The sequence below is a fragment of the Cotesia glomerata genome, linkage group LG7 (assembly GCF_020080835.1).
Source record: "Cotesia glomerata isolate CgM1 linkage group LG7, MPM_Cglom_v2.3, whole genome shotgun sequence".
Classification (NCBI taxonomy): domain Eukaryota; kingdom Metazoa; phylum Arthropoda; class Insecta; order Hymenoptera; family Braconidae; genus Cotesia; species Cotesia glomerata.
In genome coordinates, this window is record NC_058164.1 from 4,312,476 (window position 1) to 4,340,319 (window position 27,844).

At 27.7% G+C, this 27,844-nt stretch overlaps 1 protein-coding gene across 3 annotated transcripts in view; it reads right to left on the reverse strand.

The window, feature by feature from the left end:
- Nucleotides 1-27,844, reverse strand: part of LOC123269510 (zinc finger homeobox protein 3) — a 239,527-nt gene that overhangs the window by 72,659 nt on the left and 139,024 nt on the right. Inside the window, exon 1 of one of the 3 annotated variants that reach the window (XM_044735248.1) lies at nt 4,598-5,328. The exons of 1 other annotated variant lie outside the window; for it this stretch is intronic. The gene's annotated coding sequence lies outside the window, so the exon portion shown is untranslated. Of the gene's footprint in view, nt 1-4,597; nt 5,330-27,844 lie in introns of those variants that run through there. One more of the 3 variants, XM_044735250.1, reaches the window with a different exon arrangement.

The following is a 27,844-nucleotide window of genomic DNA, read 5'->3' on the forward strand; positions in this document are numbered from 1 at the left end:
CAAAATTTTTTATTTTATTTTTTTAATAATACAAATATTTATTTTAAATAAAAATAAAGTTTAGGTATAAAATTTTTATTGAAAAAAATTAAATTAAATTTTTTTGGAGTAAAAAAAATAAACTTTTTTTTTTTTAATAAAAATATTTACTTAAAAAAAATATATTTTTCTTTATTTTAAAGCCATTAAATTCAAGTAACACTTCGTAGTTAAAAACTAATAATCGGTAATTTTTTAACAGCGTAAAAAGTAAAACAGTAATTATCCGCGATAGTGATAAATAAGTCAGAAGCTTCAAAGTGAAATCGACGATACACTTAATATAATATAATATTTTCCTTACATCCTATCCGTCGGGACTCGGGCATTGGCGTTAAAGTCTCCACTCCGCGACGAGCAGTCACTCGCGATACAAAACGTCCCGATAAATATTGTTTTACGATTTAAAAAGGCTTTACGGTTGTATTTATGCATTATTATCTCCGGTGAGCTACTTTATTTGTGCAATAGCCAATAACCCGCCATATCAATTGCAATAGTAATAATAACAGTAATAGAGTACAGCTTGAATAAAAATATATAATATAGACTTGAAATATAATTCAAACTCTGAAATATTCTCCATCAGTCATAATAATGTTTTCATCATTTTATTTGTATCTAAATAAAACATTTTGGCGCGTGCAATAAAAAAGGGTTTAGTTATTCTTATTCTCATTCAGTACTTAAGCACATGTGCATTAATTTTTACATTTTCACTCTCGGATAAATTAATTCACTGCTTACATATAATATTTATATAAGTTATATTATGCACAAGGGTCCAACGTTTCTGCGCGTGCAGCGGCTCATTTACAACTCACGCGTGGCTTAAATTTTTACCGAATAACTTTGCGTTTAATATTTATCAACATACTCAGGTAGACTATTTTTGTCATGTCAAAAAAAATTTGTTTTTTTCATTCAATTACTGGCCAAAAAGATTACAAACAAAATTTATCTGTCAATTTTTATAATAATTAAATCAATATTATTAAAAAAATAAGAAAAATTTATTGTCCAGTATATTAATATGATAAAATAGGTTTTTATGATTAAAGAAAGGTCTTGACTTGAATTTGTGCCTTTTCAAGTTTTCATAACATTTTCACCAATAGTCAATTTATTATGATAAGTATTAAGGCTGCACTCGAAAATGCTCTATCTTTAGATATATAATTGAGAAATGACCTTGTATCTTGTGAACTATTGACATTTTTAAAGATATAAGCTCATCCTGATGTTATACTCATCAAGACCTTTCATTTGAGTACCCACATCAATTTTTCATATATTTATATATATTATATATATGAATATATGAAAAATATATAAAAATGCATGTGGGTACTCAAATGAAAGCTCTTAATGAGCGTAACATCGGAATGAGTTTATATCTTTAAAAACGTCAATATTTAAGAAAGTACAATGTAATTTAACATATATCTTATGAAATATTAACATTTTTGAAGATATAAGCTCACTCCGACATTACACTCATCAAGACCTTTCATTTGAATACCCACATCAATTTTTCATATATTTATATATATTATATATTTATACATATGAAAAATATATAAAAATGCATGTGGGTACTCAAATGAAAGCTCTTGATGAATATAACATCAATATGAGCTTATATCTTTAAAATTGTCAATAGTTAAAAAAGTACAGTACAATTTACCAAAATTCATTATTTAATAAAGCAAAATTTTATTTATTTATAGTTCACAAGTCACAGCAATCATATAGTGTTAGTTATTATAATAAAATTTAACAATTAAATTTAATATTTAAAAATTAAATTTAATTTAACAATTTTATTATAATAAAATTTTTAAAAAGATTAATTATTTTTTAAATAAAAATTTTTTTTCCAAAAATTTATTTCAATAAAGAATGACACATTTTAAAACTAAAAAAAATTTTGTTAATTCAATCACAATTTTAGCGTTTAAAATTACCGCAACATTTATTAGCAAGTCCGCGGTTTGGCGATATGAGTGTTTTATCAATTAGCGTTACACATACGATATGTAATAAGTAACAAGCAATAATATTATAGCCAGCAGACAGCCGCCGAATAATAATACAAGTAAGTTCTGATTTTGGAGTTGACTTTAACGCGATGATTTTTGACCTGCGGGTATGACTATGAGTAAAAAAAAAAAAAAATAGTACTTATGGTAATAAAATCTACTTATGCAGAATGCAATGTTTGGAGTTCGGACGATATGAGGGCTGGCTTGGTGGAGTAGAGGTGAAGTCAATCATAGAAATCACGTGCCTGCACACGAGCAGAGGTTTGAGTTTAAGTTGAGGTGAGTTGAGTAAAGAGAAAGAGGGAGAGTTGGCTACCTACCGACCTACCGGTTTCCTTATCTCGTTCAGATCAAAATCTGACGTGCCGCACGCGTTTCACGACTTCCGCGAGGCACCCACGGGTACACACATCACACATCCTATATAATGTATATGCACGTACGTAAACGCTATGTTGATGTTGATGTACTTGTACTTGTACTTGTACTTATGTGCTCTACTATAAGCTCTACTGTAAGTGTATGTATGCACTGACTGACGGTTTATATCTCACGGCTCAACGAGATATCGCAGATTTATAAGAGACAGATCTTAAGGACCGAGTAAGAGATGTTTTTAGTAAACTACCGATTATTAACATGTTATCATTTGAGCTTTAAGCTTACATGATTTTGTCTTGCTTCTTTTAATCACTGAATTTTATTTTTTTTTTTTTTTTAATTAAAATATTTGTGTAATTTTTTTTTAATTTATAAAATTGTTTTTAATTTTATAAAAGAAAATTAATAAAATGAAAATGAATCATGTTGAATTTATTGAAATTTTTTAATATTTTTATCAAAAAAAATTTTAAATGTCAATTTTTAATATTGTAAAAAATTGTAATAAACTTTTTAATTTTTTAATTTATAAAATTCTTTTTGTTTTTTATTTTTTAAAAGAAAATTAAAATAGAAATGAATTATTTTGAAATATTGAAGAAAAAATTCATTGAAATTTTTTAATATTTTTTCATTAAGATAAATTTCAAATGTCAATTTTTAATATTGTAAAAAATTGGAATTAACTTTTAGAGTTTTTAATTGAAACTTTGATAGAGAAAATTGTAAATTAAAATATAATATTAAGTATATTCTTTTATTTTAACTTTAAATAAAAATTGTAAATTTATAGTTGTAAGTAAGAAGAGCTGAATTTTGTTTGAAAAAAAGTTTTAAATAATAAAAATTAATCTGATTTTAAAATTGAATAAAAATATTATTGTTTTAAAGAAGAATTATTTTTAAAATTACTTCTTAATTTGTTTTTAGAATATTTTCAAGTATCACTTAAAATTTTGTAGAAAAATTATAAAAACTTCATGTCAAATTTTCTAAACAGTAAAAAATTTTTCAACTAATATTTTATTTATAAACATAGAAAATTATTCACTGTCAAACTAAAAAAATGGGAATTTTATTTTCAATAAAAAGAAAAACTTAAAAAATATTAAAATTTCTTCTTCATTTTTGAAAATTCTCTATCACAGTTTATTTAAAATTTTTCTTAGTTTCAGGTTTAGTATTTAATTTTAAGACACTAAATTTCAGAATTTTTCTAATAAATTATAAAAATTCATTTGAAAAATTAGCACCAAAAATTTTTTAATTTTTCAATCATTATTTTCCAAATCAAACAATTAAAGAACATGACTGTTACAGACTTCGGAAAATCTTCAATTTAAAACAAAATAAAATTGAAAAAACGTTCAAAAAATTTTCTAAGCACTTTCAATTCAATTTTAATTTAAAAAAATCAACCAAAGTCAGTTTCATCTTCTCCAAATTTGTCTGAAGTGTTTCCTAATTTTTCTAATCATAACACTGAAATAAATGATACAATTTTTAGGATTTTCACAGAATAAATTACATAAAAAAAATCCACAAAATGAAATTAACACCCAACAATTTTTTTAGATTCAAAAATTAATCATGAAAAAAAATTTAGTTAAAAATTTCACTTGTAAAAATAAACAAAAAAATTACGTTCAAATTTATAACATTAAAGTCAGCCATCACTTGACAATCTTTTAATTTTATTTAACAAAAAAATTATTTTTAAAAAATTGCATTTTTAATTTTCTTAAATTTTTACATGTCAATTTTTTAAGTATTTTTTTTTGTCATAATTTATTTGTTACAAAAATTATCAAATATCTGCTAAATTAATTTTCATTTAACTTTTTAGAAATGATTTTTTTTTCACAATTAATTTATTACAAAAATTAAAAAAACTGTCAGACAGTTTTTAATTTCAATATTAAATTTTTTTTTTTAATAATTATAATTTATCCATGAAACAAAATCCAAAAAATCTTCGTTTGTCATATTTCCGTGTCATTAATAATCATCACTTTAAAAATCTCAACTCCAAAATTTTCCGGCCTAATATTCACTCAATTATTTGCTCACACAAAAATACTCCTCTAAAAAGAAACAAATAGATAAAACCCACTGATAACCACTTCACATACCTGGGTTCATATCCCGTAAGCTCCAAAATCGGCAGCGATAAACAATCGCACTAAACAAACCACCAACAAAAACCACGGTATAATTTAAAAAAAAAAAATAAAATTTAAAAAATCATCAATACAAATAATAATACAATAATATATCTCAAGCTCCCTTGAGTCTCGCACTAGCACGACGCGCACAAAACACAGTCCTCCAATACTTATTGTTAACAATACTTATTTAACAAGTATATGAGCATAAATACAATTTTAATCAGTGTAATAACTAATGAAGTGAAGAACGAGTATCCAGAGTATAGCCAATAACAAACCACTCTTAATATTTATTATTTCTACTCCGTTTATTCCCAATTAAACATTTCGACACATCTCGCCATTTTTAACAATCAGATCACTCACGAGGATCACTACCGAGGACCCCGGTGACAATAGGAACCAGAATTACCGCTAAATTTGCAATCACAATTATTTATAGTGTCACACACTAATTTTAGAATTTTTTATTAATTAATAAATAAATTAAAACAGTAATCCACTCGTTCCTCCAGTAACAATTTTTCCAGTCAGTCCATCAATCAATTAATCGGTCAATTAATAATAATAATTAATAATTATTCAGTCCCACGGAAAACTAAATCACGTAACTCGTAAACTTGCCGGTAAATAATTTTACACTTAGAATTATTATTTATTTAAAAAATAAAATGATAATTAAAACTCCTGAATTTATGACACAGTTTATTTATTTATTTATTTATTATTAATTAAAATTATTGGCTAAGTAATTAATATTAACCGCGCGCGTAATATAATTAATAATCGACGTACGTTTTGTTTTAAATATTTTGTTATTAATTTTATGATAATTAATAATGAATAATAATTTAAATAAAAAAACAATTAATATTTGTGTTGATTAATAATAATAATTTTAAAAAATACACTGGCTTAAGTTGTTGTTCTTTCGGAGCACTAAAAAACGTACTGGATTTATAAATACGTGTACACGAAATATTAGTGTATAATATTATATTATAATGAAGAAAGGTCGGACGGCGAAGTGCCCACATCGGGTCGCGCCGCTGAACTGACAGCTCCCCGCCCCTCCGTACCGGGTTTCCACCACCCTCAGACACGCTTGAAGCCCCTCCAAGTTGGACTGCGCTGCGGCCGCGAAGCACCAGCGCAGATTTAGTGGGGGATCAAGGGGCGGAGTTAATAACTCGCGGTGGGCGGGGAAAACTCGCGCAGGTACTTCGCAAATGTGTGAGCTGAGTAGCGGGGACCGACGATGTGTCGGTGTTTTTATAAATGTATATATACATGTCCTTTGGTTGTTATCTGTGTGAGATGAGTAGAGCTGAGATGCTGCGCCAAGCGGCGATAACATTGAGATGACAGTGGGGGTGGACAATGCTCACAATCACAATCACTATCACAATGTAATGGTAATGTGGAGAGAGAGAGGAATTTTTCCTACCTCAAGACTTGGGATGAGGACGAGGCTCTGCCGGACTAGACTCGGGACAGAGGATCTGGATGTAGATCTAGATCGTGGAGGCTCTACTCCAGTTATGCTAACGCTGATCATTGGAATAAGCACCAGGTATGATAAGGTTCTTGATGCTTATGCTTTAGTTGGGAATCTAAGACGGATATCGCCGGTAATGGTCCTCACCCCTGCGGATTCATCCGGATGAGAGGAAGAGATCCGCCGGCTAGTTTACTTGTTATTTTGATCGATTATTGATGATATTTCATCTATATAGTAGCCCAAATTGGATAATAAAGAACATGCACTGATAGAAGGATTTCTTAGTATTTAAGAAATCATTTCTTAAACATCATTTTTTAGTATTTAAAAAATATTTCTTAATAAATAAGAAATATTTCGTAGTATTTAAAAAATATATATATTTCTTAGTATTTAAGAAAGATTTCTTAAATACAAAGAAATATTTTTTAAATACTAAGAAATTATTTCTTAAATACAAAGAAATCTTCTTAAATGTTAACAAATCCTTCTATCATAGTGTGTGTGTTGATATTTATTTTTTTTATAAAATATATTGTAACTTCTGTCTATACTAGAAATTTGAATAGCGCGCTACGCGCGCGCCTAAATTTTAACCAATAATGAATCGTGGCCCGTTTTTTGCGAGTTTCGACCTTTGACTAACTTCAAGACTTTCATCTATTTTATAATAAAGGACTAATAAATGAAGAGCTGGTTTTTTTGTCCGGTTATACTGCGAAAACTACTGAACCGATCGGAATAATACTTATCCCATAAGATGCAGCGTGTTTCGGAGGAGGTTTAAGTATATGATATGGTAGTGATTACTTATTCGAAGCTATATTTTTTTGACTTAGAAATAATGAATTTTTATTGTAAATTTATTCTATTCGATTGGCATTTGTTTAAAATAAATTTTTGAATTCTATTGGTTATGTTTATATACTAGGCAGATTTCTTCACTTATGAGATCTGCAATTTCTTTAACTGAAACTTTCAATGCTCATTACAAATTTTTTTTTTCATATCAATTATAATTGATATATATTATATCATAGTTCACGTAAAAAAAAAAAAAAAAAAAAAGTTTATTTCTAATGTATTTTTAATATTAAGTAGCAAGTAACAAGTAGCAAGTAGCAAATTTACTCCTAATTTACACCTAAGTTACACCTAATTTACACCTAAATACTACTTTTTTGCTACTGACCGTATACCTGTCCCTGCATGCAAACACACCGCACGGGAAGGGTATACTGAGGTGGACTTGCAACCCCGCTGTCCATCTTACAGCAACAAAGAAAGTTTATTTCTAATGTATTTTTAATATTAAGTAGCAAGTAACAAGTAGCAAGTAGCAAATTTACACCTAAGTTACACCTAAGTTACACCTAAGTTACACCTAAGTGACACCTAAGTTACACTTAAGTTACACCTAATTACTACTTTTTTGCTACTGACCGTATACCTATCCCTGCATGCAAACACACACTGATAGAAGGATTTCTTAGTATTTAAGAAGATTTCTTTGTATTTAAGAAATCATTTCTTAAACATCATTTTTTAGTATTTAAAAAATATTTTTTAATATTTAAGAAATAAGGTAAAAGCCCCAGTATATGATCATGTACCAGTATATGATCATATATTGGGGCTTTTACTTTATTTCGTAGTATTTAAAAAATATATATATTTCAATTCACTTAAATACAAAGAAATATTTTTTAAATACTAAGAAATGATGTTTAAGAAATGATTTCTTAAATACAAAGAAATCTTCTTAAATGTTAAGAAATCCTTTTATCAGTGCACCATCTATCACACTTTGAAACCAAAGTGGTTCGATTGGCACTTAGAAAAAATGAATATTCACTTATTCCAGTGAATTTTCACTAATTCATGTTTAGAGAGCGCTTTTATATATATACGCAGAAGAAAATAAATTATAAAATATACTCAAATTCTAGTTAATTTTCAATGTTTCAAATTGTAACTCGAACTTCGAAGTGGTATTTAAAATTTCTGGCATTTACATAATTATTACTGTTTTAAATAGTATTTTTTGCTATTTAATTGTAAAATCATACTGTTTGAAAAATAAATATCACAAATTTATTATCATTATTGCAATTTTACTTTATTATCTAATTATTTAATATACTTCATTTTTCTGATACTTAACATATAATTTTTAGAATTTCATTTTTTAATCGTCATTTATATAAAAATTTTTTCCAATTTCACTTATAGATGCCTAAGAAAATTATTGTTTTAAATTATCTTATTAGTAATTTATTTGTTTTGAAAACCTGAAAAATGTTTGATAATTTCAATTGCATAATATAATTTTTCAAAATATATATTCATAAAGATTCTCTATAATTTTGCTTGGATCTAAAATTGTTTATTAATTCTCATCAAATTTTTAATTTAACTATTTGTTTATCAAAGTGAATGTTACTTTTTTTTTTTAATTATCACTAAAAATAACCTGAATAATTTTTATTACCAAAAATAATTAAAAAATTATTTTTATTTTTTTAACATTATCTAAATTATAATTTCATTTTTTAAATAAAAATTTACTGTCTTAAAACTAAAAAATTGCTACTAATTATTATAAAATAAATTTATTACATAAACTATCTTAATAATTTAAAACCAAAAGAAATCTTTCAATATTTCTCTAAAAATAAAAGTAATTTTTTTTAAAACCAGATTGAACAAGTTTTGATTTAGTCAAGGAGGTTTTTCCTATTATTAGTTTAATAGCGTTTTTACTCACTTTCGTTGATATCAAATTATATATCTCCGACAGCGTCAATACAACAATACACATACGAAGTAGTAAAAAGGGACGAATAGAAGAAGTGTGTCTTGACTTTATCCATGAAAGGGACCGAGTACGAGATATAATATCAGCTCGGCTTTCCCTTTTCCTTTTAGAATACTGATGTGATAGACACTTTGGCGTCTCTTTTTCTCTAACCTCTACTCCATTTTCCTGCGTTACGTCTCGGGTTCACAATATAAATAAAATAAAATGTAAATACCATCGACGGAAAACAAGCCGGCAAGTAGCGCAGTCTAGGTCTTATCCTACAAGAATTTCGGGGATACTGAAACTTATTTCATTGTTTACGATCAGATGGCGAGGTCAAGGCGAAGTGAGTACAAAATTCCCCCGTATAGTAGTATAGTAAGAGTATAGTAATACAGAAGGAGAGAAAGAGAAAGATAAAAAAGCAGAGACCAGAGACCAGAGACCAGAGGGTTTTTTTATTTGTGAGTAAGAGTGAAAGTCTTTACGTGAATGAACGTCACTGCGCAGACAGGATATGGATTCAAGTGAAGTTGAAGGAAGACAGTCTCTATATATATATATATATATCGAGTTGAGATCTGGATCTGGATCTGCTGGTGAGGATTCCGGGTAAGAATGCCTTCGGCCAGGTGTCGAGCTGTCTAACTTATTTTCCCTATTTATATTACTTATACTTTGTTACACTAACCCATACTCATACTTATATACATCAGGATGAAATAACAACGGGAACCGGAGAATGTATTACAGTCATAGACCATTATGGACAAATAAAGTTTACTATCCGTCCACGGACGCCCATGGTGAGGGAAATAAAACGGTTAAAAAATTAGGAAACGCAATTTATATCCTACATTTTATTCATAGAGGAAATAAAAATAAATCTTGGATATTTAATAGATTTTATTTATACTAAATTTATTATTTATGCTCGGGTCTTGTTGGAATAATATTCAGGTGAAGAAATATATAATAAATTTTTTTTTTTTTTTTTTATTTAAAGAGGATTTAAAACAACAACAAGTGAAACTAAAATATATGTAACTCTGCAGGAGTAGTTTTGATTCATTTTTTTTTCTTTTTCCTTATTAAGCTACTCTGTTAATTATAATAATTGATTCAATATAGAAATTTTAGTTTATGTAAAGTCACACTATTATTCGGATTTTTCACTCTGTCAAAATCATCATTGTAAAAATTAAGTAGCTCTGTTATTGGCCCTTTGGGCTGTTGGGCTTATGTAACTGGCTAATTGCAAATAAATAAATTAATAAAAGAATAAATTTTGGGCAAAGAATAAAATTTTAAAGAATTTTAGTGTTTTTAATTAAAAATGAATATTATTAAATTAAGAAATATTTTTTAATTAAGTAAACTTTCCTTTAATTTTTCTGATTTATTTTAAATTAAGTTTATTAGAACCAAGAAAATTATTTTAGAGTTTCATTTCTAGAATTAAGACAAAAAATTCTTTAAGTAAAATAAAAAAAAATTTATTAGTTTAAGGATTTTATCTTAAATTGAGACGATAAATTATTTTCCAAAATTAATTTTCTTTTCAAGTTAATTTTTATTTAAAATGTGTTAATTAGTAAACATTTACTAATTGAATTATTAATTTACTGGTCAAAAAAAATTTCACTTATTTAAGTATGAAAATTACTACAGAGAAAGAAAAATTTCTTGACTGGAGAACAAAATTCTTGGCTCAAGAAAATTTGTCGGGTGCCTGAAGGAAGACCGAAGTTGTGTTGGCCGAAGTAAAAATTTTTCGAGAAATACTATTCTTGGTGGAAGTAATTTTTTCTTAATTCAAATTATCATAAATACTTGATACAATAAATTTTTATATTTGATCAAGATTTATTAGATACTTTAGGGAAGCAGCGCCACCTACTTCAGCTGAGAAAAAAATTTTCTCACCTTGAGAAAATTTTTCTCGAGAATATTTGATTCCCATTTTATATTATTTTAGCGTGCAATTATACATATTGAATGAAAAAAAATGATGAAATATTATTTGATCTTCCCATTTGACATGTTAATCAATAAAAATATTTATGAAAATTTACTTCTATCTTTATATTTAATTTTTTGGAGCAAGAGGCTGAATTTTCTCAAAACAACAAGATTTTCTTGGCTTAAATAAATTTTCTTGGATCAAGATACATATTTCTTAAAGCAAGAGAATTAATTTTGTTGGAATAAGTGAAATGTCTTGTCAAAAAAAAATTTTTTTTTCAAAAAAATAATTAGGAAGAAAAATATTTTCTTAGCTCAAGTGAATCTTTTTTTCGATATCTATCTTCATTATTACAATTAAAATAATTTCAATCAATTTAATTAGCAATAAATAAAAGCTCTAATTTTCTATAATAAAAACAAATCTATATAATTTACTTTCCTTATAAAAATAAAAAAATCAAGAGTTTGTTTTCAAAAATATTCTCATTAATTACTATATAAGTAAAATATATTTCTCTATAAACCATAATCCTGCAAAAAAAATAAAAAATAAATTTCGAGCTTAGTAGGTCCAATAAAAATGAGTAAAAAGTGAGTACAACAGAAAATGTGAATAGGTACAAAGGCTGGCGGTCAAAACTGGCTGTACGGTGATGGGTTACGACGTCACAAATCAGTTTGTCAATAAAATACACTCGAAAATAGTATAGAGTATATAGTAATGGCGAGATGAGGATAGAGAACGACGTGCGAGGTATATATTTTGAAATATGCAAATTCTCTAGCTGCAACTCTGGTGGCGAGGAGCATCCAAATAAAATAAAATAAAATAAAATAAAATAAACCCGATGCGATGGTAACGCTTTGTGTGCCGAACGCGATGGGCATTGCTGCGTTCCTCTTGTTGATGTGTATAATAACATTTAAGTGGCGAATAAGCGTGTATGTGTATAGAGAAGGAGGATGAGGAGATGAGAGTAGAAAAGTACGACGGTTTGTCTGTCCGTTTGGTTTTATGGGGCTTCAAAACGCTCCGCGATATTCTGCTGGCCGGTATGCGTCGAGGACGCTGCATTCTTTTGAGGGATTTCAGCTCAGCTGAGTAGAGGCCCACTTTAACTGTTGGATGTATATATTTTTAAAAATATACCTATAGTAAGGACGTAGTTATGGGAGACGGATGGACGTGGACGGAGAGATGGATGGATATGGAGATGCCGACGTGCTGTAGACAACGAATGGGAGTGAGTTTTAACAAACAACACACTATTACTATTACATGTAAAATATACCAGTCTGATAAATTATTACTATCGCTAAAAAGTTTTAAACTGTGACGATCCTGCTACAGTAGCCGGCTGATTATTCGGATCGAGGATCTAATCGTTGGCATTGGAGTTTGGTAAAAAATTTTGTAAAAAGGTGCTGGGTCTGGAGTGAACGGGCCCATTAAACTAACGCAAGGAATTCCGGGTTAACTCGACCGGACTCTACCAGAATTGGAGAGCTCTATGCTAGAGCTGAGTAGGATTGGAGCAGTACTAAAAGTAAGGTAATAAAGGACTTTTCAGGCGTGGGAGAAGGATGCCAGATCCTCGATCCTGGATTCTTGCTACGGTGAGACAATCTAAGCTTCAAGAATTAAAGTATGCTGAGATTTTAAACTTGAATGGACCAGGTAGATTTTGAGATGCTCAGGTAGTTTTTTTTTTATTTAGTATTGAGGTAGGAATTTTTTTAGTAGAAAAATTATTAACTTTTTGATACGGAGACATGAAAAAAAATTTTTTTTTATGTTTTGCGGATGAAGAAAATTTTCTTTGGTTCGAGTAAATATTTTTAGACTGATAGAAGGATTTGTTTATATTTAATAAGCTTTATTATCTGTTGATAAATTATTTATTAAATACGCTAATTGAATTTTTTGACTTTTATACTGACAAAAAAAATTAATTGGATTTAAGAAAAAAATTTTTTGTCTTAATTTAAGCAAAAAAAATGTTGTATTAATTAATTAATTATTGTAACATAAGAAAAATAATTTATTTAAAAATTTTTTCACTTTATTCGAGAATGAATTTTTAAAAATAATTTTAAAAAATTTTCTTTTTGAATTAAATGAATTTTTTTATCTATAAAAAACTTATTAATAAAATGTTTGTATACTGATAGAAGGATTTGTTTGTATTTAATAAGCTTTATTAACTGTTAATAAATGATTTTTTAACATAGGATTTAATAAATATTTATTAACAGTTAATAAATTATTTATTAAATACGATTTATTAAATGTTAATAAATATTTGTTAACTATTAATAAATACTTATTAATTATTAATAAATATACTTTTCTCCCAAGTAAATATTTATTGAATGTTAAACATATTTAATAAATTAAATAATTGTCTTCAAATAAATTAAATTATTAATAATTAATAAATCCTATCAGTGTGTGTATTAATTTATATATTGAAAAAAATTTATTTGATTTAAGAGAAAAATGTTTATATTAAAATAATTTTAATCATTTTTGAATTTAACAAAAAAATTTTTATTTATTTGAGAATTTTTTGTTTTGTTTTAAACTTAAATTCTTCAAAATTTTTATCCAAGATTTTGTTTTTTTAATTAAATAAATAAATTTTTTTTATGAGTATATTAAAATTTTTAGACTATTTTATTACTTAATTTATGAAATTCTTAATTATTAAAAAATTTAATAAATACTTTTCTTTATTTTTTATATTACAAAGCAAAAAAAAATTTACTTTCAATATTATTAACCCTTTTAAAAGCTAAATTAACAGTGTTAAAGAAAAAAAAAAAAAAATTCTCCCCACTGCAAGCTAAAAAGATAAATGTAAAATGTTTATAAATAATTTGTTTACTAATTACCGTCTACAAGGACAATTATGACCGCTATTGTCAACAACTTTCTTTCCCTTCGTTATATGAATAATAAACGATTAAAAAAAAAGTTCTGTCGTTTGTTGTGCTGCAAACAATCGATTTAATAGTTGTGAAGGGTTAAAATTTTCCCGTGTTTTCAAACTCGTCCGGCATAAAATTTAAAAATAAAAAAAACATGCAAGAGAGTGGAAAAAAGTTCTGAGACATGACATATCAGCGAGAACGTTAAATATAAATAAAAGGTTGGATAAAAATAGAATTTTTTGAAGTATTAATAATATAATGGTTCATAACCTTCCGCACTAAAAACCTGAGTTACCCCAATCCCCAATGTGACTTGTCAAAATTACACACATTTCACTCGAGTTACGAGTCACTCACTCAGTTGCGTGTACCAAAGGGTATGATTTTTTTTATTCCAGTTATTACACATTCTAATAATAATTTAGCGGCTCCTCTACTTGTACACATTACTGTTAGCTACTGTTACGCATGACTAAGGGAATCGTATCGCTAAATTTTTTCGATAATATTCGTATTCCGTAGGGTGAAAAATTCGACGTCGGCTCTCGCTTCTGCACGCGATCTCAAATATTCAATGAGTAATATGTTGTCGAAGTTGTTAAATATTTTATTTACAAAATAAATTCATATCAAAAATGAAAATAAATTCAAATTTTGTGCAATAAAAATTTTAAACTAAAAAAATTATGTCTGAGGCACTAAAAATTGCGTTTAATATACCGAAAAAAAAAGATCTTGACCTAAGGACAATATTATTATCTACAAAACATTTTAAATTAAATAAAATTATTATATTGATATTAAAAATTTTGATAAGTTTGTAAAAAAAATTAATATTCTCAAAATTAAAATAAATATTGAAATAAATAAATAATTAAATAAATAAAATTAAGAAAAAAAAATTGCTTTTAAATGAGCAAAATTTTTTTAAAATTCTATTAATTAAGAAAAAATTTTTTTTTTAGTCTAAAATAAATTTTTAGACTTAAATTTTTCTGCTTTAAATTAAATAAAGTTTGTAAAAAAAATTAATATTCTCAAAATTGAAATAAATAAATTAAATTAAGAAAAAAAAATTGCTTTTAAATGAACAATTTTTTTTTTTAATTCTATTAATTAAGAAAAAATTTTTTTTTAGTCTAAGAATAAATTTTCCGACTAAAATTTTTCTGCTTTAAATTAACAGTTTTTTTATTTTTATATGTTAGTCCATATTTATAAAAAAAAAAGGTGTTTTCTCCTTATAAAGCTTGTACCACATTTCAATTGTTATTATTAATCATTATTATTATTACAACAACGAGAATTTGAATTTGAGGCAGGTAAAGGTAACACAAGTAGCCTTTACTGATTTAGATCCAACAAAAAAGGGTTTTATAGATTTAGTTACCTCGGATTTCCACAAAAATTCTCATTGCATTGTTGTGTATTGCGTATATTTATAAACAGTGACATGTTACGTCAGTAAGTTAAATAAAAAGCAACTTTTGAACTTGCACTTGGTACCTGGTATGTATAAATACATTGTATAAAGTATATATACACATACAAGTTACCCGAGATAGAGAAAACCGGACTGGCCAGACTGCTGGGCGCCTTTTTTACTCTCATATCCATGCGGCTGTCGGCATGCGGGCATAGTACTACTAATACGCGGTCTCATACTATACATAAGTTGTATTGGGAGTGTAGTTATGCTATGCAGTGATAGAATTTTGTTGGGGCATCATGCGGACCCTAATATAAGGCCTGGAGGTGAGCTTTTTTATTTTATTTGTTAAAGTACACACTGACCTTTGAGAGCGGCTATTGTGATCACCCTTGAATATTAATTGTAACGAACAATCACGACCGTTATTTTAGGTTTTCGTTTTTATGACGAGTGTGAATTTTATTAGGGCTTTTTGTTCGTTTATTAGGAGGGTAGTTAAATAATCTTGGTGTTAAAAAAATTTATAATTTAAAAAAAAATGTTAATTTTAATTAGAAAAAATTTTTTTGGGCGTAAATTACAACAGATTAGTTTTTATAATAAAATAAAAATTACATAAGAAAGAAATAATATTTATGACGGGCATTGGGCATTGATGTTTAATTAAATCGACCAAAGCGTGTACTGTGAATGAAGGTTGAAAAAAATTTCGTAATATTCCGGGGAATTACGAGTGAGAAATCGGCATTGAAATTGACTTTTTGTAATTTTTCATAATATATATATAAAAAGAAAAAATAAAAGACATAATAAAAGATGGATTTAAAAAAATTCGTAGGAAATGAATTTTCATAGAAATAGTCAATGAAAGAATCGTGAGAAGCGTTTAAATTTGATGTGAATAAAAAGAATGAAGAATTGTAAATTTAGAAAAAAAAAAAAAAACGATCCATTTTGGATAATTCAGACTCACATTTACGGCAGTTATTATTTTGTTTAGCAAAAGTATTACATTAACGAATATTTTTTCATTGTGTCTTTGGGCACTTTCGAGAAAAGACACAAAGAAAAAGAATAACTAACAAAATATCTTTTATTTGGAAGGAAAGGTGACAATATGGATCTTGATGCACGTGAACGGAACGAGATTGTCCCACGGACGTTTTTATTTTATTATTCTTATTCTGGATTCTCAAAGAGAATGGAATGTCAGGTACAATGCGGAAGCCACCAACCAGATTTCCATGGAGAGATGGACAGCCTTCCTCTTCACACTCAGGTCCATCAGCTTCAACATATAATAACACCAACAGGTGATGCTTCCCCTCGCATCTTTCAAACTAAGCAACAATATTGTTCTTGCACCCTCGATCCTCCGTGTTTCACGAATCGTCATTGTCTTGTGAGTGTGTAAGCCCCCCGCCGTATTTTTCAATGCCGGGGTCTCTTTAGCTTGACACCGCGGCTTTTCACGATACTCTTGCCACCATACACAGTAACACGTCGGCAGAAAACCCCTACTATACCCGAAGAGAATTATGGAACGAGAATAAGCCTTTTAATCTTCACTTTACACTTTACTCTAAACTGCCGATGGAGTTTCTTTGTGTCGGGCCCGAAATTTACCTGGGAAAATTCTGCTGGTACCGTTGATGATCCAGCCTTTGTCTTCGTCTACAGACGACAGTTACAACTTTGCTCAAAACTAAAAAGAAAATTTTCCTTTCTCAATTTATATTAGTCGTCTTTTTTTTTATTTTTTCTTTTCGTCACACCCGCCGTCACCGCTGGTACCAGCCAGTTTTTTTTTGGTCTATTTCTATTGCAAATAAATTTTTCTCGTTATAGTTTTGAGTTAGACAGTCCTTGGGGTTGTTTTTTGTAGTAGGTTCTTATTTTTTGTTTTTGTTATTGATGCTTGCTGGTAAAACTTGTTTTTATTTAAAAACAGTCACGTGAATTGTAAATACTCTTGTTGTTTTTATTTATTTTTTAATTTTGGTCCAATAAAATTTAATTAGAGATATTTTTCAATTTGTAGATTAAAAGAAACTTAATTTTTTTCAATAAAAAAATTCTTTTGTCAATTTAATTTATTTTAAAGAAAAAATTAAAAAATTTTAATTAAAGAAAAATTAATAATATATAAGATATATAATTAAGAAATAACCTTTTATCTTGTGAACTATTGACATTTTTAAAGATATAAGCTCATCCTGATGTTACACTCATCAAGACCTTTCATTTGAGTACCCACATCAATTTTTCATATATCGATATATATGTATATATGAAAAATATATCAAAATGCATGTGGGTATTCAAATGAAAGCTCTTGATGAGTGTAATATCGGGATGAGCTTATATCTTTAAAAACGTCTATTGTTAAGAAAGTACAGTGCAATTTAACCAATAATTTGTGAAATATTGACATTTTTCAAGATATAAGCTCATCCTGATGTTACACTCATCAAGAGCTTTCATTTGAGTACCCACATCAATTTTTCATATATTTTATATATATACATATATATATATATATATATATATATATATATAATAATATATAACACATATTATATGCATATAATATATGTGTTATATATTATTATATATATATATATATGCATATAATATGTGTTATATATTATTATATATATGTATATATGAAAAATATATGAAAATGCATGTGGGTACTCAAATGAAAGCTCTTGATGAGTGTAACAACGGGATGAGATTATATCTTCAAAAACGTCAATAGTTCAAAAAGTACAGTGCTATTTACCAAAATTCATTATTTAATAAAGCAAAATTTCATTTATTTATAGTTCATGTCTCGGCAGTCAAGTAGTGACTGCAAGGTTGCTAGTTATTATTAGTGTATTTATAATTTATACAATTGATAAAAAAAAATTTTATTCCTGCGAAAAAATAATTTTTTTTTAAATAAAAATTTACTGTAATAAAAAAAGACGACCAAAATTTGAACTTTTAAAATTTTTCATATTTTTTTACCAAAATTTATTATAATTTTTTGAGTAGTTTTAAATTTATTCAAATGTTGCTCTAAATAAAATTTATTAATTTTTTTTTTGTACATATCAATGACAAATATTACCTAAACTATAATTTATAAATTACGACAAAAATATCACCAAATTTTTATTATTCACACTTTTTTTTTTCTAATAATAATGATTGTAATTGATTATATTCACCAAAAAATTAGCGTAAAACTTTAAAAATATTTCTTCCGAAGATTAATGTCCTCCAAACATGATTTAGCTGTTATTGAAATGAATAAACAAAATTTGTACTTCTCGGTTTTAAAATTCATAGAAAATGAACCCTGAATTTTGAGTCACCTGTAAATAGCTTCGAAAATTGAAAAGAAAATTCTTCGAGCGAGCTATAAAGAATGAGAATAAGAAAAGCAAAGAAGAGAATTTGAGGAAGAGTTTGCTAAATAAATGAGTTATGCTAAACAATTCTTGGAAGCATCATCCCTCGGTAATTGTTCCCAGTAAAAAGAAACCGGGATAACCAATAGCTGATGAGCTAGAGATGTAGAAGTAGACGAGAAAATTATAGTTAAGAATTGTATATAAGAGTTGAAACTAAACCTCTAGGCAACAGTCAAATTAACGCGGTGATTTCGGCACGCGAATTTTTTTCTAACGGATGCAAAATGACCGAGGGTGGAAGAAATAAATACCATGCTCAAGGGAGCTGGTATTATCGGCTCAGTCTTCATCTTTGTCTGTATGGTTCAGTTGGCTATTTTGCTAATTTAATTCAAGTCCAAGAGCAAGAGCAAGAGAGAGAAAGCTGGTGGATAAATTAGCGAATAAATTTTTCAGAGCAACCGGCGGCTCATTTTTATTTCTAAATATTTTATTTTTTGGGAGTTATTTTACTGTCCTGAGCTTAACATTGTCCATGACCGTGGGACGCACGGATGAGGATGTTGTTTAAAGTCTAGACACAATGTTGGACCCCCGAATTAGTCGAGCTCGAGAAATGAGGGGGTCTCTTGTACCTCACGGTAATTAACAAAATTAGCCGTAATTAGAGTGCTACGACGACCGCGTGTCTCTAAGACTTTCTCTCTCGCTCTTATTTCGAGAGTAATGATCACTCGTCTTGGGACACATCCTCGTCCATGGGCCTTCACGCTCACGTCTCAACGTAGATTAACGCATAGCAGCTGATATAATGTATTAGTAAATGGGAACAAAGTACAAAAAGACACTCGCGGTCCTAATGACCGGCAACGCCGATCCCTAAATTATGGGACCAATAATATTATTCTTTTTAATTTGCTGAAAAAAATTATTTTGCCGAATTTATTATGTTCGGAAAAAATTTTTTTTTATTTTTTTACTTTTAATTTAAGTCGTTTTCTGTCCAAAGGATCAAAGTTATGGAAAAATTGGCAAAGACTTTTTTTGTAGGAAATTTTCTACAAAAAAAAATCTGTGATTTTTTCGTATCTTCAGAATTTTGATTCCAAACATTAAAAATAAATTTTTATCTAGCCTAAAAATGTTTATAACATTTAGATCTGTAAGAAAAGTTAGTGAAAAAAATTTTTTTTGTATACGCTCTTTTGGCTCTAAGACAAAAAAATTCCAAAGCCAAAAGGGCGTATCATTTTTGTTTTAATCATAATTAATTATTAGCCGTAAAAAAGAAGATGGATGACTCTTCTATTCATTTTATTTAATTAAATAGGATATGTATTTAATTGAAGGTGAAATTAAAATATTCATTTAGCTAGGCACTACTCCGATACCGTCTTTATTATTATTATCTTTTGCTTCTGGAAGAAAAAATAATAAATATATATTGCTTGTAAATCAAAACTTTGGAAAAATATTTTTTTTTTTTAATTTCATCAGTTATAATCATCGAAGCACAAATTTTTGTAATATCGATGGTATTTTTTTGGCACTTTGCCTGACGTACAAAAAAGAATAAAAATTAAAATTTTGTAATTGAGTCAAATAAATTTTTCTTCAAATAGAATGTTACTGTAATTTTGGGTTTTTTTTTTTTATTTTTACCGGTGTTATGACTATTTATTTAAGGCTAATAATTAATTATGATTAAAAAAAAATGATACGCCCTTTTGGCTTTAAAATTTTTTGTCAAAATTGTTCAAAAATTAAAAATTCAAATTCTGACTGAATGATAAGAGATAGAATAAAATTGATAAAGAATATTCTTGTAGAAAATGAAAATTTTTTACAAAAAAAGTATGATTTGGTTTCTTTGTATCTTAAATATTTGATTTAACCAAAAAATGTGATTTTTAAATCAAAAACAATTTTTTAAGTCCAAAATATTTACTACTCATCACAAAAACGTCGCTCGCGAATTATTAACCCAATTCACTGATCCATCAAAAATGCCCTAAAAATTCAGTAATTTCCCCGCTTGTAATAAATAACGTATGTGAAAGTTTAAATCGAGGGTCAAGTTCGCCGTGGGCTCTGGGGCAAAAAACAGTAAAGTGGTTGTTTGTTGCTGCTGCTTCGCACACATCACACTGGGGTAAGTTTAACAACACGACACACTACTAACCCCAGGGCAATAGTACCAGCAAGCAGAGTATAGGACAGAGGACACAACACCACACACCTGCTTAAACCCATTTCTTCTGTCAAGGCCACAGCCAGTGTAACTGAAATACATATAAAGTAACTGACAGGACAATGCAACCACCCGCCACCCGCGTGACCATTGTCCATCCCGGGCCATGTCACGCCTCACGCCATTATTATTCGCAACCGTGTAATCCTAATTCAAATATCTATTGACAATTGACAATTCTCACTATTTACTTTTATTTTTTTTTTTCCGCACGGAAAATAAAAAAAAAATTAATTAATTTTTTACTTTAATTTTCTAAAATAATTTTTAAGAAAAAAATTTTTTTGACGCCTTTTCAAGGTTTCATTTCACTCTCACTGATAGTCAATTTATTATGATAAGTATTTAGGCTGCATTTGAAAATGCTCCATCACTAGATGCATAATTAAGAAATGACCTTGTATCTCATGAACTATTGACATTTTTAAAGATATGAGCTCATCCCAATGTTACACTCATCAAGACCTTTCATTGGAGTACCCACATCAATTTTTCATATATTTATATGTATTATATATATGTATATATATGTATATATCAAAATCCATGTGGGTACTCAAATGAAAGCTCTTGATGAGTGTATCATCGAGATGAGCTTACATTAAAAAAATGTCAGTAATTAAGAAATGACCTTGTATTTTGTCAACTAATGATATTTTTAAAGATATAAGCTCATCCCGATGTTACACTCATCGAGATCTTTCATTTGAGTACCCACATCAATTTTTCATATATTTGATATATTTATATATATGTATATATGAAAAATATATCAAAAATGCATGTGGGTACTCAAATGAAAGCTCTTGATGAGTGTAACATCGAGATGAGCTTATATCTTTAAAAATGTCAATATTTCATAAGATATTTGTTAAATTACCTAATAATATAAAAATTTTAAACTATTCGAAAAAATTGTTTTAATTCCAAATAGCTAATAATAATAATAATAATAATAATAATAATAATAATAATAATAATAATATATGTGCTCTACATACGTATTGAAAAAAAAAATGATTATTGATTGTATAAGTTGTTAATTTCTCCGATTTGTCGACACTTATTTCCGCTAATTACTCCGCGATTGCTTTGAAAATAAAAATCGCAGTGTGAATATGTATAAATGTAAGTGTGCTTACAAGAGAGTAATAAACACAATCATATATACACACTAAAAACTCGTTATCATAGACTTGTATCACGTGATTGTTGCATGTTATTCCCATTGAGTGTTATTAAATACGATTTCCACTATTAGTCACGCATTTATTTGCATCCCCTTGTACGATATACTTATTTAACCAGTGTGGGTTCGTGTCCAGCTGAAAAAAACCGACGCATCTATCGTCTAGAGCTTTACACTACCATACCCTAGACCCTCCTATCCTCGTGAACGTCTGCTCAAAAAACAATTTATTTCAGCGAAATCAATTGTGTGTTTCGAAGAGACGGACAAATATTCACTTGTGACAAATAAGTAAAATACGGTAAAAGTAAATGCGGTAAATTTTATCGATAATTCAAAAATAAATAATTTTTTAGACGATTAAATTGTATTTATCAACATCATAGATAATATCGAAGATTTTTAGCGATGAGTCATTTTTGACAAAGTAATTTTGCTCTTTAATTTTGCTATTTATAAAAAAAGTATTGTTCTAAAAAAATCAAACTTTAATTATGAAGTTTTTTAAATTAATTAAAATTTATTTTAATTTTTTACAATTTCTTAATTTAATTTCAAATATTAAAATTTTTTAAAATTTTTTCTTTCAAATTTTACAAATATAAAATAAAAATTAATATTAATTAAAAAGTCTCAATTAAAAAAAAAAAAAAAAAAAAAAAACTTATTATATTGTATAATAAATATTATGATAACTATTTTATTTTCTCTTTATAAATAAGTACTTATTCAACTAAAAGTTATCTAAAAAGATTTAAAACAAAAAACAAGAACAAAATTTACCGGCGTCTCATAACTAGTGACATCGAACACAAGTTATATTGAGCTGTGATACAAGATATAAGGTTCAACAAAACGCACAATAGAGTAAGGTCATGGGCACAACTCCCTCTGTGGATATATACGATATCATACACAAGACACGCGTGTTCCAGCTAAGCCATATGTAGTGCGACCTACGTACGGCGAGTTGTCGACCGCCGTCCCAGGGTGTCAGCACGCTCTACTGTCTGGCATCTACTATCTTCTGTTTGCTGTCTGCTGTCTACTGTCGTCTATAGACCACAATAGACAGCTAAGCGGTCTTCTATTGCTGTTGCTGATGCTATATATTCGCACATAGCACATATAACATACCTAGAACCACGATCGCATACAATACTGAGAGTCAGAGTAGAGAGTGAATGGAGGACGATCAATGACCTCCTACTTTACTATTTACTATGTACTAATATAATCTCAAGTCTAGTATGTCCAATTTGCGATTTAATGTTGAATAATTTCATCCCTTTTGGAAGTTCGACCTTGAACTTAAACAGAAAAAAAATTTCTTGAGCCAAAAAAATTTTTTTTCTTCTTTAATATTTTTTTTGGAAAATTAAAAATAATTAATCTATATTATTAAGAAAATAAGCAAAATTTTGAGGCCCGTGTATTTGTATGATAAAATGGGTTTTTATGTTTAAATTTGGTATCGTTGGAAAGGTCGAGACCTGAAGTTGTGCCTTTTCAATGTTTCATATGCTTTTCCAAAATAGTTTATTTATTACGATAAATTTTCGAAGTAGTTATAAATAGATTCGAATTTAGCGATAAACAAAATTTGTTTATTTATATATTTTGTTTTGTACACGTTAATGTGATTATAAGTCAAAAATTAATTTATATAATTAAGAGACTAAGAAAAATTTAGTAACGGGTATATCTTTATCGTGAATTGGGTTTGATATTTTTTAGCGATAGTTATTTATCATTTAAATAATTGAGAGAGAAAGGAAAATTTTGTGACGAGCATATTATTATTTTTGAAGAAATTTTTATAGTTTAATTTGGTATCATAAGAAAGGTCGAGATAAGAATTAGTGCCTTTTGGTTTTATATATTTTTTAGTAGTCAATTTTTTATGTCAAGTTTTTGGAGGAGTTTTTAATAGTTTTTTGGTTCTATAAATTTGTTCGGTCACATTTGTCCATTAAATTATTTGTTATTGATCCGGCGATAGCACTGTTATTTTTAAAATTTATTTAAAAAGTACCCAAACTATTAGAGTGATTATAAAAAAATCATTAAGCCAAAGTTTTCTTATTCATAATTCGTAAATCTCGGCAGTTGCATAGTGACTGCAGGTTACTAGTCTATCCTATTATACTAAAATTGATGGTAGAATGAAGTTAGCTTAGTATCGAATACATGGACCCTGATTCCTTATTGGCTCAAGATTAGAGCGCGCGCGTATGCGCGCTAATTTGAATTTCTAGTATTATTAAAAGAATGAGCGAAATTTTGTGGCCAGTGTATTTGTATGATAAAATGGGTTTTTATGTTTAAATTTGGTATCGTTGGAAAGGTCTTGACCTAAAGTTGTGCCTTTTCAATGTTTCATATGCTTTTTCTACAATAGTTTATTTATTACGATAAATTTTCGAAGTAGTTATAAATAGATTCGAATTTAGCGATAAACAAAATTTGTTTATTTATATATTTTGTTTTGTACACGTTAATGTGATTATAAGTCAAAAATTAATTTATATAATTAAGAGACTAAGAAAAATTTAGTAACGGGTATAGCTGTATCGTGAATTGGGTTTGATATTTTTAGCGATAGTTATTTATCATTTAAATAATTGAGAGAGAAAAGAAAAATTTTGTGACGAGCATATTATTATTTTTGAAGAAATTTTTATAGTTTAATTTGGTATCATAAGAAAGGTCGAGATAAGAATTAGTGCCTTTTGGTTTTATATATTTTTTAGTAGTCAATTTTTTATGTCAAGTTTTTGGAGGAGTTTTTAATAGTTTTTTGGTTCTATAAATTTGTTCGGTCACATTTGTCCATTAAATTATTTGTTATTGATCCGGCGATAGCACTGTTATTTTTAAAATTTATTTAAAAAGTACCCAAACTATTAGAGTGATTATAAAAAAATCATTAAGCCAAAGTTTTCTTATTATTATCAACTTGGAATATAAAAAAAATTTCTGAATAATAATAATAAATTTTCTATTTTAAAAAACTTTTAAATAGTAATAAATTATTGATATTATTATTTTTTTTCGTTATTGTTATTGTTGTTGTTATTATTATGTGTGAGTTATGAGAAAAAATATTAAAGAGACAACTAAAGCGCGATAGTGATCCGGCGCAATCATCGCGCACAGTTTATGTTTATGTTCCGTGCAGAGAACATAAGCGGGAGGGGTAGTGTGTTCTAGCTGGACGATGAAGCACATGTGTGTAATAGAGAACAAATACTAAATGGTCAGTATATTAGCATTTAGTAATTACCTTATCGAGCGAATCGGTCTGTACCTATGGCATATCGAGGTTGTATCTCCGTTACGTCCTTCGCGCCTTTTCCCGGCACGCGAGCATTTAATGTGTAAGCTTGTACATATGTGTAATATACTTGTAATACCCTCGTGCGCTTTCAGGTACGTTAAATCCCAAATCGACGGTTAAATCGTTTTATCGCGCACTTACAATTAACATCTGCTGATCCAGCCTGCACTAATGCAATAATAATCTTCATGTTGCTTTCATTGTTTATGACCTTTTATTTTTAATTTGCTGATTGTTTTTTTATGATTTATTTGTCAGACAAATTTTTATTTTTTATTCTTAAAAATAAATGAAATTTAAGTAAATAGAATTTTTTAAAAAATTATTTTAAATAATTTTTTTAGTTAAAAATTGTTTAAAATAATTCTTTTAATTAAAAATTATTTTTCTTTAATAATTAAATTTGTTTTTACATTATTTTAATTTGCTGCTTGTCGCTACCTTGAACTCTACAAATGAACTAGCCTAGTAGATAATTAAAAATATTAAAAAAATTCTAAAAAAAAAAACCAGTAAAAGATTTTTCTACCTGACTAATTAGTTTTCCATTTCCCGTTCGGTTCTCGGTAAAAAGTAAAAGTAATTAACGCTTGACGGGAACATCTGTTTACATGCACTAACAAAGCGTAGTAGGTAGAGCAGTTATAATTATAATCATAATCACAATCACTAATCATGATGCCGAGTGGTGAGCAACTGTGTGTACATTATAATAACACTGTGCGTAGAAAAAGGAGGAGGAGGAGGTGTTATTAAAAATAAAGCTGAAGGATATTTGGGTCTGCAAGTCACCGGGCTTGAGTAACTTCAACCCTCGGGCTCTGTTGCCTGCCCAGTTTCAAATGCGAACGAGGTGCCAACGTAATTAAAAAATTACAGGCCCGGGTTTATTATGCCCGTCGTTTTTTGTATTACGTGTGTTTGCCTGCCGGACAGGACGTCCTTTTATGTTTAATTTCAATAGCTCGACGGCGCCAGATAATTACTTACAATTTTTAATGTAACTTTTCATATCAAAATAGTCAATAATAATTATTTATTTTATTTATTTTTTTAATTTGTTACTTCTTAATTTAATTTAATGAAAAAAAAAATTTCTTAATTATATTTGTGAATAATAGTTATTATTAAATGAGAAATTGTAGAATTTTTAAAGAAAATTTTTTTTAATAAAAAAAAAAATTATTATTTTTAGTAAATTAAAGTTAAAAATGATTATTTTTAATAAATTAAAGTTAAAAATTTTTCTTTTGAATTTATATTCCAAAATTGAAAATTAAAAAAATTGAAAAAAAATTTTAAATGTCAATTTTTCAATTTTTTATAGATAAAAATAAATTAAGTTCCACTTCAGCATAATTATAATAAAATTTTTCAAAATGATTTTTGTTTAACAATTTTTTAAATTGATTATTTTAATTAAAATCAATTTTTTTATTTTGAATTTTAATAGATTATTTTTTGTAAAATAAAAATAACTAACAAAAAAATGATCGACAGATTCAATAAATAAATAACAAATTAAAAGTAAAACTAGACTAACTAAATAATGCAGAAGAAGATCGGAGTTGATGTATGTTTTTTTAATGACCTCTCATTCTCATAGCCGGCGAATTAAATTAGAGTAAAGTCAACGACCGCTTGTGGATCAATTTAATGATTTTTTGAGTTGTTTAAGTTCTCCAACTCCAATATAACAATAACAATCGTCTTTAAACTCTAGACTTTGCAGTTTGTGCCAAATTGCAGCAACTTATCGAGAATGACTGGGTATAGACGATTCTAGTTCTAAAAATTGCTAAGATCTTGTCTATGATTATCATTATGATTATGATGATGATGATGATGATGATGATGATGATGATGATGATGACCGTGATTGTCATTATACATCAGACATCATGATCCTGATAGCCGCCATTATTGACAAAGTATTACATATGTTGCGTGTTACATATTACCGTGATCGAATAAAAAACGATTTAGAAAATGATATGCTCTTACAAACTGGTATAGTGGGGCCGGATCGGGAAAATCGAGAGTACAGAAAGTTCTTACAATGTATTATCGAGTATTGAGTCCCAAGTGCCCACGAATGTCGCATAAATAAATAAAACTTTAATGAGCGCTGACAAAGTAACTCCACAAAAATTACTTATATTCAAATTATCTACACGGGAAAAAAACTTTGTTAAAATTTACTATTAAATTGATGAAAAAAATTGGGGAGTGTATTATAATCCAGGGGACTGCTTTACCATTCATCTGTAACAGCAATATTTTTTAAAGTTTATTGGAGTAAAATTTGCCGGACTTGTCCGTAAAATAAAAAAAGTTTGGAAAATCCAAAAGTGCACGACTCATAATGCTCATTTAATTATGAAATATA